The following is a 17,756-nucleotide window of genomic DNA, read 5'->3' on the forward strand; positions in this document are numbered from 1 at the left end:
CCCTGGACAGCTCTATTCTCTGGCTCCCTGCCCAGGTACACTCTATAGCTGCAGCTAATGAACCATAGCATTGGTGCCAAATGGGACAACAGGGAATATGGGTAATTTGGGCCAGGTATGGTGAGCTCCATTCCCAGCCCTCTGTGTGTGACCCCGGTAAGGGAAGGCCCATGTGGCTAGTATATAAACACCATGCCTCCCACATCAACCCCCTCCCCATCACCCCCCTCAGACCCAACCCAATTACCTCCATCCCTCACAGGGGCAGTGCCCCAACACTATCCCCCTCACCTAATTCCACATTGGACCTCTCGTCCCCTTCAGGTTGGGTGCGACTAGAGACTTCTACACACTGAATACTGAACTAGGCCAAATGAGCTGATTATGTGTAATCCACCAATATCTTTCTTTCCTAGTCACTGTCCTCACAGGGCTATAAACAGAGATATCAAAGGTACATGATAAACTAGAGTGAACCCTTCAAAAGAGAGCTTATATGTAGGTTATATGTGTCATCATTACCAGTGGCATTATGCCAAACAATTGCAAAATGATAAGCCAAGATGGTTGAATGCAATTTGGGGCAGGTCAATGTTGAATGACAGTAACCACTTATTTGTTATTGTGAGAATGTACTATTTATTCTTTGCAGAACTAAGTCAATGTATATTTGCCCTCCACTAGCATTTGAGCCCCTCAGTTTACCTCTCCCCCAGCAAAATAAAAACAGCAGTCCTTTAGATGAAATGAGGGGAGAACCAGCAGGCCATAAATCACAGTCATAAAAGCTGATTTGGTGCGAAGTGTCCCTTTTATTCACACGTCCATATTTCATACCAGCACTCTGCCGCTGGGAAACGTGACACCTTAATTGGTACAGGTTGAGGGCAAGGGAAAAAGGCATGGAGAGATAGAGACAGCGAGAAAGAGAACGTTTGTGCCAGTCTGGGTGCATGAGACCTCACTAGCTCACTTTACCACTACTTTCACCCTTTTTGGAGTAGGGACAGAGAGTGAGTTCTGTTTTTCCTATTTCAAGTTTAATATAGAGAGACACACAGATTGTGTGTGAATAGTACCATAGTAGATGTAAAAAGATAAATTAGGGGGTGAGAGAAGACAGGATATAGACATATAGACTGGGAGACAGAGAGACTTAGAGGAAGGGAACGAAGGGAAGAATGAGAGCGAGTTAGAGAATGTTGTGAAAAGCAGAGGAATGTGTGTGTGAGACTGGGCCATCCAGTGTGGGAGGCTATGTCAAAGCCCCTCCTGGGTAATTGGCTCCAGATGTGGGGCAGCGTGGCTTCTGCCAGTGAGGCGTCAGGGCCGCGTTAAGGGCTCAGCGAAGTGCTAAGGGGATCGGGGGAAAGGCAAATGCACCCCCCACTTCCCAAAAACAGAGCCTGCTCAAAGCCCCATACTGTGCTGCTCACTATTCTGGCCCCCTTTCCAGACGAACTTCCCCACCTACCCAGCCCTCTCTGTCCAAGTCAGCTAAGGGCTGTTGGAGACAACCATTCTGCTCTAAATGTAGTAAACAGCTCATTGTGTTCTCCTCTTCTAAAGTTTCTGTGCAGTTATGTGGAATGATCTTGACGCCTTTAATCTGGTCCTATTTTTCTATGGTGACAGCATTGCTTGAATCAGTCTATTCAACATTATTTTTCTGCTATTGTGTCAACTATGACTGTAGTGAGAAAGAGAGAAGTGATCAGCATGGAACCCAATTCTACTGCCAAGGCTTCACAAATGCATTCTGTTGACATTTGGTTGGTGTTGAGCGATGAACTCAGCGTTGTCTTTCTGTTGCAGGGATTAATGAAGCACTTGAGAGGACAACTAGGGGAAGTGGAACTGGAGGGCACTTTATCGAGCAGACCCCTGACACCCAGTAAAGAGAAGGCCCTGCTCCATTCTTGTCATTATAATAAGGGTTATCCACACAGCCCGTCAGCCACAAAGACAATACAATGGTGTGTTTTCAAGATCTTTACAAGAAACTAACTGCCTGTTGCAATGTGAAAAAGTAATCTTAGCTTCTTTCAGCTTAACCTTTCACGTATGCTTTTGTGATCGGTGTATGTCACTCATTTGACAAAGAGGCTGTTTTGAAAAGGTCTGTGGCCCTGAATCTTCTGTCAATTACACTGCGGGAGCCTGCTGCCAGCTTTACATACATTTAACTGAGTGTTAACTCTTCAACCCAGAGAGAGAGAGTGTGTATACACGTTTTACTGTACTTGTGAGTACCAGAAGCTCTCACAAGAATAGTAAACCAACAACATTTCAGAGAAGTGAGGACATTTTGCCAATCCTCACTTGTAAAAAGGCTATTTTAGGCTTATGGGTTAGGGGTTAAGGAACATAGGATTTTGAATGGGAATTAATTGATGGTTCTCAAAAAGTCATCACGAGTATAGTCATGTGCGTGTGTGACCAAATTTGATTGGTCCATACCGGACCAGATCTGAACCAATCATAGACGTCTATTTTAACAGTACTGTACAGAACAGTAGAGTACAGTCAAGTAGATATGTTCAGTACAGCACACTACAGTACATACAGTTAATTAAACTGTACTCAAGTGTTTGGAAGATATATCCTTCAAACACCAGCTTCAAGGCATTATCACATTTATACAACGGGTTACCAACATGTTCAAATAATGATTGACATATTTTCATTAACTTTATTTTGATGAATTTATTCATACTATTTCATCCTTCCACAAGATATAGTCATGACACAAATCTAGGGTTGCTACCCAAGCCAGCTGGTCATTCGTTCTATCGGTTCAGTTGGCAGAGACGCGACCCAGTCATTTAGTCTTTTTGTTCTGCATATATGGACGCGACCCAATTTTCAGATGTTTGAAGCTGGTGTACAAAACCAAAAGAAGCAAAAACAAAACTTAAGAATGGGAAGCATAGAAATAGCACATAGAACAGACTTCTTAGACTTGCCTTTAATGAGAATGAAAGATCTATAACTGACCATTTCTATGCGAATTCCATCGGGTCTTGCAAAAAGTTACATATTGCAGCTTTAATAATTAATAAACACATTTGTTATCAAGAAAAACACTAACTCATTGGTAGGTCTACTTTTAATTGTTACTTCTGTGAACTTTCCTTATCCTACTTAAATGTGGGTTTTAGGTAACAGAATGACTATTAAAAAAAACTGAGGATGGATTACTCCACAAAAATAAGCTAAATGACAGTGACAAGAAGGAGCAGGTACAGAATGAAAATATTAGAAAACATACATCCTGTTTGCAATAAGGCACTAAAATAACAATGCAAAAAATGTGGCAAAGAAATTAACTTTTGTCCTGAATAGCCTAAAAAGCGTTGCTTGTGGCAAATTCAAAACAACAACACATCACTGAGTACCAGGAGTGTAAATTGGGTATGTCAGAGTATAGCAGTCGCCATACACTAGCTCAACACCAACAATTTAAAATAGGCTACTAAAATCATTCCAATTCCAATTTAATAAGGCAATTGCAGTTTAGCGGGATTAGTGGCTGGCTTTAGGACCACGTGAGTGGTGAAGAGCTGACTGGCAGGCTTCAGTACATTCAAAAAGTATGCAGACCCCTTGACTTTTTCCACATTTTGTTATGTTACAGCCTTATTCTAAAATTGATTAAATAAATTAAAAATCCTCATCAATCTACACAATACCCCATAATGACAAAGAGAAAACAGGTTTTTAGAAATTAAGCCATGAGGTCGAAGGAATTGTCCGTAGAGCTCCAAGACAGGATTGTGTCAGGGCACAGACCTGGGGAAGGGTATCAAAACATTTCTGCAGCATTGAAGGTCACCAAGAACACAGTGGCCTCCATCATTCTTAAATGGAAGAAGTTTGGAACCACCAAGACTCTTCCTAGAGCTGGCTGCACGGCCAAACTGAATAATCGGGGAGAAGGGCCTTGGTCAGGGAGGTGGCTAAGAACCCGATGGTCACAGAGCTCCTGTGAAACAAGATTCTCTGGTCTGATGAAAGATGAAAGACTGAATTCTTTGGCCTGAAAGCCAATCATCACGCCTGGAGGAAACCTGGCACCATCCATACGGTGAAGCATGGTGGTGGCAGCATCATGCTGTGGGGAAGTTTTTCAGCGACAGGGACTGGGAGACTGGGCAGGATCGAGGGAAAGATGAACGAAGCAAAGTATAGAGAGATCCTTTGTTTTTATTTTTTATTTTGTACCCCTTTTTTCCGTGGTTTCCAATTGTTGTAGTAGCTACTATCTTGTCTCATCGCTACAACTCCCGTAAGGGCTCGGGAGAGACGAAGGTTGAAAGTCATGCATCCTCTGATACACAACCCAACCAGCCGTACTGCTTCTTAACACAGCGCGCATGCAACCTGGAAGCCAGCCACACCAATGTGTCGGAGGGTACACGCAACCTTGGTTAGCGCGCACTGCGCCCGGCCCGCCACAGGGGTCGCTGGTGCGCGATGAGACAAGGACATCCCTACCGACCAAGCCTTCCCTAACCCGGACGACGCTAGGCCAATTGTGCATCGCCCCACGGACCTCCCGGTCGCGGCCGGTTACGACAGAGCCTGGGCGCGAACCCAGGGACTCTGATGGCACAGCTGGCGCTGCAGTACAGCACCCTTAACCACTGCGCCATCCGGGAGGCCATAGAGAGATCCTTGATGAAAACCTGCTCCAGAGCACTCAGGACCTCAGACTGGGGCGAAGGTTCACCTTCCAACAGGGCAAAGACTCAAATCAAACATTTCTGGAGAGACCTGAAAATATTTTTGGGGGACAGCAGTGGCTTCTTCCATGGTGTCCTCCCATGAACACCATTCTTCTTTAGTGTTTTACGTATTGTAGACTCTTCAACAGAGATGTTAGCATCTTCCAGAGATTTCAATAAGTCTTTAGCTAACACTCTAGGATTCTTCTTAACCTCATTGAGCATTCTGCGCTGTGCTCTTGCAGTCATCTTTCTCAATTTATAGACAATTTGTCTTACCGTGGACTTTCTTTTAGAGATACTTTTGTAACCCTTTCCAGCTTTATGCAAGGCAACAATTCTTAATCTTACGTTTTATGAGATCTCTTGTTTTTTTTTCACCTTTAACAAGTTCTCATTTACAACTGCAAACTGGTCAAGATAAAGCATAGCAGTTCGACACATACAACAGAGTTACACATGGAATGAACAAAACATACAGTCAATAATACAGTAGAAAAAAAGAAAACAGTCTATATACAGTTAGTGCAAATTAGGTCAAATAAGGGAATAAATAGGCCATGGTGGCGAAGTAATTACAATATGGCAATTAAAACCTGGAATGGTTGATGTGCAAAATATGGATGTGCAAGTAGAGATACTGTGGTGCAAAAGGAGAAAAATAAATAAATACAGTATGGGGATGAGGTAGATAGATGGGCTGTATACAGATGGGCTATGAACAGGTGCAGTGATCTGTGAGCTGCTCTGACAGCTGGTTCTTAAAGCTAGTGAGGGAGATGGGAATCTCTAGCTTCAGTGATTTTTGCAGTTCGTTCGAGGCATGGTTCACATTCGGCAATGCTTCTTGTGAATAGCAAACTCAAATTTTGTGAGTGTTTTTTATTGGGTAGAGCAGCTCTAACCAAAATCTCCAATCTCGTCTCATTGATTCGACTCCAGGTTAGTTGACTCCTGACTCCAATTAGCTTTTGGAGAATTAGCCGAGGGGTTCACATAATTTTTTCAACCTACACTGTGAATGTTTAAATGTTGTATTCAATATAGACAATAAAAATACAATAATTTGTGTATTATTAGTTTAAGCACACTGAGTTTGTCTATTGTTGTGACTTAGATGAAGATCATGTCAAATTCATGCAGAAATCCAGGTAATTCTGTGTTGAAGTGTTGAAGTAACAGTGTTTATTACAACAACAGCACAGGCAAACGACAGGTCAAGGCAGGCAGGGGTTGGTAATCCAGAGTAGGGGCAAAAGCACCAGATGGCAGGCAGGCAGAGTGGTCAGACAGGTGGGCTCAGAGTCAGGACAGGCAATGGTCAAAACCAGGAGGGTGAGAAGAGAGAGACTGTGGAAAAGCAGGAGCTGAGAAACAAAACGCTGGTTGACTTAACAAACAAGACGAACTGGCACAGACAGACAGAAAACACAGGTATAAATACCCAGGGGATAAGTGGGAAAGACGGGCGACACCTGGATGGGGGTGGACACAAGCACAATAACAGGTGAAACAGATCAGGGCGTGACATTTACCCCCCACCCCCTCTAGTGACGCCACCTGGCATCCTACCTGGACAAATACCTGGTTGAGCATGGTGTCAGCATTGGAATTCCGAGATGTAGCCAGGGTCCAGGATGTCCCTAGCGGAGACATAGCACCTCTCCTCTGGGCCATAACCCTCCCAGTTAACCAGGTACTGGAATCTGCCTCGAGGTCGAACCCTCAGGAGACGCCTCACCCTGTACGCTGTTTGGCCGTCCATGAGACAGGGGAGAGCGGTGGGCCTGGAAACAGGAGACAAAGGGCTGTGAGACATGGGTTTAGATATAGACACATGAAAAGTAGGACGTATACCGAGGGTACGGGGTAACAGAGGACAAACAGCAGAGGGGCTATTGATTTTGGAGCAGGTGGGAAAGGTCTCGGCTTCTGGGGGTGTAGCTGCCAGACTATAGCGGTGTGTCAGCTCAACCGGCTTAACCTCCTCTGTGTTTTGGAGGTGAAGTGGCCCGGGCCTTACTGAACCCCTCCCGGAGGTCCTGCTACTCCGTGGGAATGGCGAAGAGGTTCAGGGCAATTTCCAAGCCCCTGGGAAGACGTCCCGCGGCAGGCAGAGCTGATTTTAGGCAATGGGCATGGCAGAATGGGATCTAGCCCACGATGGCACCAGTAGACCAGTCAATCAAGGGATTGTGTCACTGGAGCCAAGAGAATCCCAATACCACAGGACTCAATTAGCGGGAATTGGATGGTCTCACTGTGGTTCCCCGACACTCATCGGTTGATGGGGGTGGTTTGGTGGGTGACCTGGCCTATAGAGAGCCCGTCCAGTGCTCTAATATTCATGGGAATGGAGAGGGGTTGAGTGGGGATGCCCAGCTCGGATGCCAGGGTAACGTCCATAAGACTCATATCGGCCCCGAGTCAATGAGTATCTGGAGAGACTTGGACTGGTCGCCCCACAGCAGGGTGGCATGGAGAGGTGGGGGGGAGTAGAAGGAGAAGCAAAATTATCCTTAAGAAAATTATCCTCCGGTGTTCTACCAATAAGCTAGGTCTCTTGAAGGGACAGGTAAACACATAATGACAGTAGTATCGCAATACAGAGGATTCTGAGTGTTAAGTCTGCATATGTGTTTGCCTGGAGACAGACTAGCCCTGCCGAGCTGTATCAGCTTGGGAAGAGGCAAATCAGCAGGCTTCGGAGGCTCTTGGAGGAACTCTCGGGGACAAAGACGCCGGGGAATTCCGGAGTTCATCAGATGCAAGGTGGTATCCTTGAGTGAGCGATTGGGACCGCAATCAGACCTCTCCTTCGTTCCCGTAGCCGCCGATCGATCCTAATGGTTAAAGCGATGAGTGAGTCAAGATCCGTTAGTAGTTCCCGGGCTGCAAGCTCGTCCTTTACTTCCTCCGATAATCCGTGCAGGAACGTGTTGAACAGCGCTTTCGGGTTTCAGACATCCTACGTTGCTAGCGTGCGGATATCCACCAGTCTGCCACACTGAGGGAGTCCTGCCAAAGCTGGAGTAACTTCTGGGTTCATAGTCTGCCACACTGAGGGAGTCCTGCCAAAGCTGGAGTAACTTCTGGGTTCATAGTCTGTCACACTGAGGGAGTCCTGCCAAAGCTGGAGTAACTTCTGGGTTCATAGTCTGCCACACTGAGGGAGTCCTGCCAAAGCTGGAGTAACTTCTGGGTTCATAGTCTGTCACACTGAGGGAGTCCTGCCAAAGCTGGAGTAACTTCTGGGCAGCCTCTCTCCCGGACACCGGAGCCTCAAACACCTTTCTCACCTTCGTCACGAATACCTCCAGACTGAGGCAGACGGCGGATTGTTGCTCCCACACCGCTGTGACCCAGGCAAGTGCCCTCCCGGACATAATAATGTATACTATCTTTGAGAGGTCCGAGGGGAACGTAGATGGCTGCAGCTCGAAAACGAGGGAGCACTGGGAGAGAAAGGCCCGGTGGGTTCTGAAATCTCCATCACAGCGCTCCGGGGGAGATAAGTGGGTTTCTGGGAAACCGGTGTGACGGCGCTGCAACCAGCCGGGTTACTGAGGGGCTGGGAGGTTGCCGTCATGGTAGGCTGCCTGGTAAACAACCCATGGAATTGCCCCCGCAAGGCGTCCAATGCTAGGTCATGACTTTCGGTCACAAACTGGAGCCTTTCCATCAGACCACGAAGCAACTCCTTGTGTCTACCAATGAGGGCTCCATGGGATGAGATGGCGTTGCGGAACTGGTCCAAGTCTGCTGGGTCAGTCATGGCCAGTTCGTACTATCACATTTCAGGTAAGACCCAAGTGCAGACTGTGTTGAAGTAATAATGTGTATTACAACAACAGGGCATGCAAACGACAGGTCAAGGCAGGCAGGGGTCGGTAATCTGGAGTAGGGGCAAAGGCACCAGATGGCATGCAGGCTCAGGGCCATGCAGAGTTGTCAGGCAGGCGGGCTCAGAGTCAGGACAGGCAATGGTCAAAACCAGGAGGGTGAGCAAAGAGAGACTGGGGAAATGCAGGAGCTGAGAAACAAAATGCTGGTTGACTTAACAAACAGGGGATAAGTGGGAAATTCTCTAAATACTTAAGAATATTTTTCTCAACTTTGATTCCTAAAATATGTTTCAGGGGATTTGGTCAAGTCCATCAGATTTGTCTAAAATCCTAAATGAATCAGGTATAAGAAGGGTCAGCTATACCCCTTATTCATGTCCACATTACATGTAGTGCAACAAGACCACTCATGGTCTGTAAAGTTCTCTACTTTTGATTTTTTTTAATTAACAAACAATATTGGAATCACCATGGTCACAAGCCTAAACTGTCAACTCAATCTGCCTGATAGATTAAAATAGAAAATTAATTTAGGTTCAAATATGTTAGATTTAACAAGGTTTTAGAGTCATAAAGAAACAGAGTATTTTTTTTTGTCTTCAACTCCTTCAGGTTGCTGAAAGATTTGACAGAATGATTGTTTTTATTGGGGATTTTCAAGTTAATAATTTTCCATATTTTACAAATGTTTGTATTGAACTTTCATTTGGAGGAAAAATATGTCTGTTTTGAGTATGTTGTCAACCCCTGTCAGTGACTTGTCAACTCCATGTCTGATGCCTAACTATTATTTTTTTTCACAATCACTGTTCTGCAACATATGCTTAAACAATTGAAGTATTTGCTGAGCTAGACTCAAGGGATCATGTTTGCTTTAGAAATGTTGTTTAATGTCCTAAATGTAAAAAAAACATGCCAAAATATTAACATAATTAGCCCTGGGCCATTTAATAGTGCTATAAAATGAAACAAAAATACGTTTGGAGATTTGTATTACATATTTGAATAATCTAATGTTAGAATTAAACAATCAAGGCCTTTAAACACTTGTTGGACAATAATTGTACAAATGTAATGCCTTTATGGTGTCTGATGGAGTTGACATAACACCAGTTTGTTGCATTTTCTGAAAAATAAGGTTGTTCCTTCACATGGTGTGATAGCTGATACTTTGGTCTATCAAAATATATATTTCAAATGTTGTTAATATTAAGACAAATATTTGTTGAAAAAAAAGTTGATTGTCCCATCTTTCAAGAATCCCTGAGCTCTAAAACAGCAACATTTTCTCTCAGACTCATAGCAAAATGTGTCAAATAGCATGAGATTTCTCAGACCTTGCGAGCACCGAGAAATTCCATTATGCCACCGCTGACGCATCGACGCAACTGCACTGTGCAGAGGTGGAAATTAGGTAACGTCGGCTGTTTGACATGACATGAAACTAAACTACAGTTTTTAATCCCGGTGCTGAGCTAGTATCTACCAGCTAATTGCTGTATGGCATGTGTTTGTAGAATTTTAAGTCACCTATCAACTGAGGTGACTGAAGCTACAGTAGCCAAGTTGATAATGGCTGGAGTAAATTTATCTTATTTTTGCTGTTCTTCAAATTATATTACCCTAGGTTTAGGTGAAATGATGTCACTGCTGAGTACCACTCTTTTCAAGTATGGTGGTGGCAGCATGATACTGATGACAAGCATATTCATAACATGATGTAAGGAGAAGGGAGATTTTTGGGGATAAAAAGAAACAGAATAGAGCTAAGCACAGGCAAAATACTAGAGGAAAACCTGGTTCAGTCTGCTTTCCATCAGACACTGGGAGACAAATTCACATTTACATTTACATTTAAGTCATTTAGCAGACGCTCTTATCCAGAGCGACTTACAAATTGGTGCATTCACCTTATGACATCCAGTGGAACAGCCACTTTACAATAGTGCATTTAAATCTTTTTCTTCCACTTTGACATTAGAGTATTTTGTGTAGATCGTTGACAAAAAAAATGACAGTTACATCCATGTTAATCCCACTTTATAACACAACAAAATGTGGAAGTCTAAAAAATATATTGACAGCCAATTTCATATGCTGCTATGAACTTCACATGTTGGTGCGCATGGGTCTTTTTACATGGAAATGACCTAATATGACTGGAGTGGTGTGAATGAGGGGACATCTGTGGACTTAAAAGAGTCCTCAGAGTGAGGAATGTTCTTAGTGTGACGTGAAAAGCATGGTTAGTGATATACCATGTAAATCGATTGGGGTTGAAGATGGTCTGGGGGATGGAGAGAAGCAAGGAGGAGGGGTTAGAGGCAGCAGGATGACACGGTGGTTACGAAAACACAATCTGTGGTGACACTGTCAAATTACATTTTGTAGAGATCTATTATAGTATTTACAAGTAGATTCAGACTGTTCTCATGTCTGCGTGACATTCCACAACCATAATGTTAGAATAATGAAAACTCACACAGCCACTAGGAGAAAGTCTAATATCAGAAAGTATTACAAGACTTCTTCTCAGTGCTGGCTTTGAATAGGTTGTAAAGGTGAACAGTAAGCAGATGTCTTACAGGACTTAGATCTACTACAGTGCCAGATGTAGTAGATCTGGCACTGTAACTAAGCCACTGCAGTGAGCCTATAGTGACCGCTCCTCATCTGTTGCAGGAATGACCAGGAAGTGTGGCACTCAAGCAGAGGTTCTGCTCTCCCTCATGTCCACGCTCTCAGAGCCAACCGCTGATCATCCTGGCTACTACCACACACCCTGTTACACCAGGACTACCTAAGGAAACCTGGACTGTCTGACCATTCATCTGTCTGGCCAGGACCTGTCTCTTCCTACTGGGAGGACGACAGGACATTATACTGGGTCCCTGTGGGTTTACTCTGTATCGTTACTCAGTTCTCAGAATAGGAATACATTGAACTGGAATTCTTAGACTTTTGAAAATATGTATTTAAAATGTGCACACACACCCACAAACAGAAGGGTGTGATCATAACAACATACATCAAGTCCTTCTGTTCACCTGACTTAGAATTACTCACAATCAAATGTCGGCCGCATTATCTACCAAGAGAATTCTCTTCGATTATAGTCACAGCCGCATATATTCCCTCCCCAAGCAGACACATCAATGGCCCTGAACTAACTTTATTTGACTCTATGTAAACTGGAAACCACATATCCTAAGGCTGCATTCATTGTAGCTGGGGATTTTAACAAGGCTAATCTGAAAACAAGACTCCCTAAAATCTATCAGCATATCGATTGTGCTACCAGGGCTGGTAAAACCCTGGATCATTGTTACGCATATAAGGCCCTCCCCCGTCCTCCTTTCGGAAAAGCTGACCACGACTCTATTTTGGTCTTCCCTGCCTATAGACAGAGACTAAAACAGGAAGCTCCCGCGCTCAGGTCTGTTCAACCCTGGTCCAACCAATCGGATTCCACGCTTCAAGATTGCTTCGATCACTTGGACTGGGATATGTTCCGCAATGCGCTGATTTCGGTGAGCGAGTTTATTAGCAAGTGCATCGGCGATGTCGTACCCACAGCAACTATTAAAACAATCCCAAACCAGAAACCGTGGATTGATGGCAGCATTCGCACGAAACTGAAAGCGCGAACCACTGCTTTTAACCAGGGCAAGGAGACCGGAAATATGACCGAATACAAACAGTGTAGCTATTCCCTCCGCAAGGCAATCAAACAAGCTAAGCGTCAGTGTAGAGACAAAGTAGAGTTGCAATTCAACAGCTCAGACACAAGAGGTATGTGGCAAATCAAATCAAATCAAATTTTATTTGTCACATACACATGGTTAGCAGATGTTAATGCGAGTGTAGCGAAATGCTTGTGTTTCTAGTTCCGACAATGCAGTGATAACCAACAAGTAATCTAACTAACAATTCCAAAACTACTGTCTTATACACAGTGTAAGGGGAATAAGGAATATGTACATAAGGATATATGAATGAGTGATGGTACAGAGCAGCATACAGTAGATGGTATCGAGTACAGTATATACATATGAGATGAGTATGTAGACAAAGTAAACAAAGTGGCATAGTTAAAGTGGCTAGTGATACATGTATTACATAAGGATGCAGTCGATGATGTAGAGTACAGTATATACGTATGCATATGAGATGAATAATGTAGGGTAAGTAACATTATATAAGGTAGCATTGTTAAAAGTGGCTAGTGATATATTTACATCATTTCCCATCAATTCCCATTATTAAAGTGGCTGGAGTTGGGTCAGTGTCAATGACAGTGTGTTGGTGTAACGGATGTGAAACGGCTAGCTTAGTTAGCGGTGTGCGCTAAATAGCGTTTCAATCGGTTACGTCACTTGCTCTGAGACCTTGAAGTACTAGTTCCCCTTGCTCTGCAAGGGCCGCGGCTTTTGTGGAGCCATGGGTAACGATGCTTCGAGGGTGACTGTTGTCGATGTGTGCAGAGGGTCCCTGGTTCGCGCATGGGTATGGGCGAGGGGACGGACGTAAAGTTGTACTGTTACATTGATGCTGTTGACCCGGATTATTGGTTGCTGCGGAAAAAGGAGGAAGGTCAAAAGGGGGGTGAGTGTAACGGATGTGAAACGGCTAGCTTAGTTAGCGGTGTGCGCTAAATAGCGTTTCAATCGGTTATGTCACTTGCTCTGAGACCTTGAAGTAGTAGTTCCCCTTGCTCTGCAAGGGCCGCTGCTTTTGTGGAGCGATGGGTAACGATGCTTCGTGGATGACTGTTGTTGATGTGTGCAGAAGGTCCCTGGTTCGCGCCCGGGTATGGGCGAGGGGACGGTTTAAAATTATACTGTTACATTGGCAGCAGCCACTCAATGTTAGTGGTGGCTGTTTAACAGTCTGATGGCCTTGAGATAGAAGCTGTTTTTCAGTCTCTCGGTCCCAGCTTTGATGCACCTGTACTGACCTCGCCTTCTGGATGATAGCGGGGTGAACAGGCAGTGGTTCGGGTGGTTGATGTCCTTGATGATCTTTATGGCCTTCCTGTAACATCGGGTGGTGTAGGTGTCCTGGAGGGCAGGTAGTTTGCCCCCGGTGATGCGTTGTGCAGACCTCACTACCCTCTGGAGAGCCTTACGGTTGAGGGCGGAGCAGTTGCCGTACCAGGCGGTGATACAGCCCGCCAGGATGCTCTCCATTGTGCATCTGTAGAAGTTTGTGAGTGCTTTTGGTGACAAGCCAAATTTCTTCAGCCTCCTGAGGTTGAAGAGGCGCTGCTGCGCCTTCTTCACGATGCTGTCAGTGTGAGTGGACCAATTCAGTTTGTCTGTGATGTGTATGCCGAGGAAGTTAAAACTTGCTACCCTCTCCACTACTGTTCCATCGATGTGGATAGGGGTGTTCCCTCTGCTGTTTCCTGAAGTCCACAATCATCTCCTTAGTTTTGTTGAAGTTGAGTGTGAGGTTATTTTCCTGACACCACACTCCGAGGGCCCTCACCTCCTACCTGTAGGCCGTCTCGTCGTTGTTGGTAATCAAGCCTACCACTGTTGTGTCGTCCGCAAACTTGATGATTGAGTTGGAGGCGTGCGTGGCCACGCAGTCGTGGGTGAACAGGGAGTACAGGAGAGGGCTCAGAACGCACCCTTGTGGGGCCCCCGTGTTGAGGATCAGCGGGGAGGAGATGTTGTTGCCTACCCTCACCACCTGGGGGCGGCCCGTCAGGAAGTCCAGTACCCAGTTGCACAGGGCGGGGTCGAGGCCCTCTCCTGTTCTCACTGTTCACCCACCACTGCGTGGCCATGCACACCTCCAACTCAATCATCAAGTTTGCAAACAACACTACAGTGGTAGGCTTGATTACCAACAACGACGAGACGGCCTACAGGGAGGAGGTGAAGGCCCTCGGAGTGTGGTGTCAGGAAAATAACTTCACTCAACATCAACAAAACAAAGGAGATGATCTTGGACTTCAGGAGACAGCAGAGGGAGCACCCCCCTATCCACATCGACAGAACAGTAGTGGAGAGGGTCGTAAGTTATAAGTTCCTCAGCGTACACATCAAGGACCAACTGAATTGGTCCACCCACACAGATAGTGTGGTGAAGAAGGCGCAGCAATGCCTCTTCAACCTCCGCCCACAACCGTAAGGCTCTCCAGAGGGTAGTGAGGTCTGCACAACGCATCACCGGGGGCAAACTACCTGCCCTCCAGGACACCTACACCACCCAATGTCACAGGAAGGCCATAAAGATCATCAAGGACAACAACCACCCGAGCCACTGCCTGTTCACCCCGCTATCATCCAGAAGGCGAGGTCAGTACAGGTGCATCAAAGCAGGGACCGAGAGACTAAAAAACAGCTTCTATCTCAAGGCCATCACACTGTTAAACAGCCACCTCTAACATTGAGTGGCGGCTGCCAACATACTGACTCAACTCCAGCCACTTTAATATTGGAAAAATGTATGTAAAAAAAATGTATCACTAGCCACTTTATACAATGCCACTTAATATAACATTTACATACCCTACATTACTCATCTCATATGTATATACTGTACTCTATACCATCTACTGCATCTTGTCTACACCGTTCTGTACCATCACTCATTCAAATATCTTTATGTACATATTTTTTATCCCTTTACACTTGTGTGTATAAGGTAGTTGTGAAATTGTTAGGTTAGATTACTCGTTGGTTATTACTGCGTTGTCGGAACTAGAAGCACAAGCATTTAGCTTCACTTGCATTAACATCTGCCAATCATGTGTATGTGACAAATGAAATTGTATTTTATTTGAGTAGGGACATGGAATAAGAATTGGTGGTGGTACCTCACGTCCCGATCTCCAACAACAGAAGAAAAAACATGAAAAAAATAAAACTGACAGCTCTAAAAATTATGGGGCAAGCTGCGGCTGCCAACAGAGGTTTAATTTAAGCCCCGTGTTCCCTCCTCCCCACTCCAACTCTCCTCCGTTAAGTCCATTAAGCAAAACAAAAACACTGAGGACACATGCATGAACCCTCCATCAAAACAGCTCTGGTCTGCATTAACATACAGCTCAAACTCAGGGAAACGCTTGGAGAAAACTGCCGCATTTGGTTACATCTCTCTACCAAAGTCTACGTATACAAGGCACACAATGTCAACAAGCAGTGGTAGAGGTGGAGTCGAGGTTGCTGTGAGCTTGGTCAAACACTAGATGGTGCTTCTGTTCAGTGATTGAGGAATATTGACAACTTACTCTATACTGGTTCCTTTGGGAACATAAGACATGGCCATCAGTATAGTGATGTTCCTGATTATCACCATTTCTGTGAAAACCTGTGTCCTGACCAACAGACAACAGTGGTGACAGATAGCTATGATCTGTACAACTCATATCTGTTACTGTTTAACAAGCCTGTGTTTCTGCTGCAAAGCGTTACAGAAGAGCCTCTCTTTGCAACCAAAGTCGCCAGACAAGCAGACAAAGGATAGCTTTTATATGTGTAGTTATGGGGCAGATGAGAGATGAAAAGATCTCAATTGCGTACTCACTTCCTTCTCAAAACCCAATGGATGAGAAAGCCAGGGGTCCCACCACTCTTACCTTCTCCAATGAGTTGAGGCGGTGGTAAGGTGTATGCAATTGAGATTCTGCCCTTGGTTTCTATAAAGCCAAACTAGGAGATCCTTCCTCTGGGGTGCAAAGCCTGTCATAGGAAAGACACTGGACTCCTCACTGCTGAGGTAGACCAGAACTAAACCACGTGAGCTAAACTAGCAAATCTCTACCAGAATACTCCAGCAATGACACACCATGTCCTCCCTCCCCTGACGATAGCAGATCTCCCATATGTGTGAGGAGTGGGCGGACTCCTGCTAGGCCTGGGGACCAGAGTACTCCATTCCTCAGATTAGAAGCAGCAGTGCAGCGGCCAGAGGTTCCAGAGGGTGCCGAGAGACAATCTAAACAGCATCATGATTGGAAAAGTACTGGGCATTTGGCTTTCATTAGCTCCAGACCCCAAGCACAACACTGCAGAGACTGTCCCAACGTCAATACATTGCATGCAAATACATGGTAGAGTGATTATTATTCCACAGTAAAGGAGATCGCAGCAGTACTCAATTAAAATTCCAAAGTCAATTACACAAGTCACAATGTTTCCCTTTTATTTTACAATAAATGTATCATGTAATACAACAGATGATAAACCATGATTAGCATTTTTTATGTTTTAAAACCAGGTCGAAGTAAGACAGCAGGATAACTTTTCTATGATTGATACCTGAGGTGCAGTCAAGGAGTGTATAGTATATTCACTCAACACATCAGAGCATTAAGTAACTGAAAATGACATTGTCAGAGAGACCATGTAAACTACTAATATACACTACTCAAAAAATTAAAGGGAACACTTAAACACAATGTAACGCCAAGTCAATCACACTTATGTGAAATCAAACTGTCCACTTAGGAAGCAACACTGATTGACAATACATTTCACATTCTGTGGTGCAAATGGAATAGACAACAGGTGGAAATTATAGGCAATTAAGACACCCCCAATAAAGGAGTGGTTCTGCAGGTGTTGACCACAGACCACTTCTCAGTTTCCCGGCTGATGTTTTTGTCACTTTTGAATGCTGGCGGTGCTTTCACTCTAGTGGTAGCATGAGACGGAGTCTACAACTCACACAAATGGCTCAGGTAGTGCAGCTCATCCAGGATGGCACATCAATGCGAGCTGTGGCAAGAAGGTTTGCTGTGTCTGTCAGCGTAGTGTCCAGAGCATGGAGGCGCTACCAGGAGACAGGCCAGTACATCAGGAGATGTGGAGGAGGCCATAGGAGGGCAACGGTCAGAAACAGACTCAATGAGGGCCCGACGTCCACAGGTGGGGGTTGTGCTTACAGCCCAACACCGTGCAGGATGTTTGGCATTTGCCAGAGAACACCAAGATTGGCAAATTTGCCACTGGCGCCCTGTGCTCTTCACAGATGAAAGCAGGTTCACACTGAGCACATGTGACAGGCGTGAGTCTGGAGACGCAGTGGAGAACGTTCTGCTGCCTGCAACATCCTCCAGCATGACCGGTTTGGCGGTGGGTCAGTCATGGTGTGGGGTGGCATTTCTTTGGGGGGCCGCACGGCCGCACAGCCCTCCATGTGCTCGCCAGAGGTAGCCAGACTGCCATTA

Source organism: Oncorhynchus keta, chromosome 35 (genome assembly GCF_023373465.1).
Source record: "Oncorhynchus keta strain PuntledgeMale-10-30-2019 chromosome 35, Oket_V2, whole genome shotgun sequence".
Lineage (NCBI taxonomy): Eukaryota > Metazoa > Chordata > Actinopteri > Salmoniformes > Salmonidae > Oncorhynchus > Oncorhynchus keta.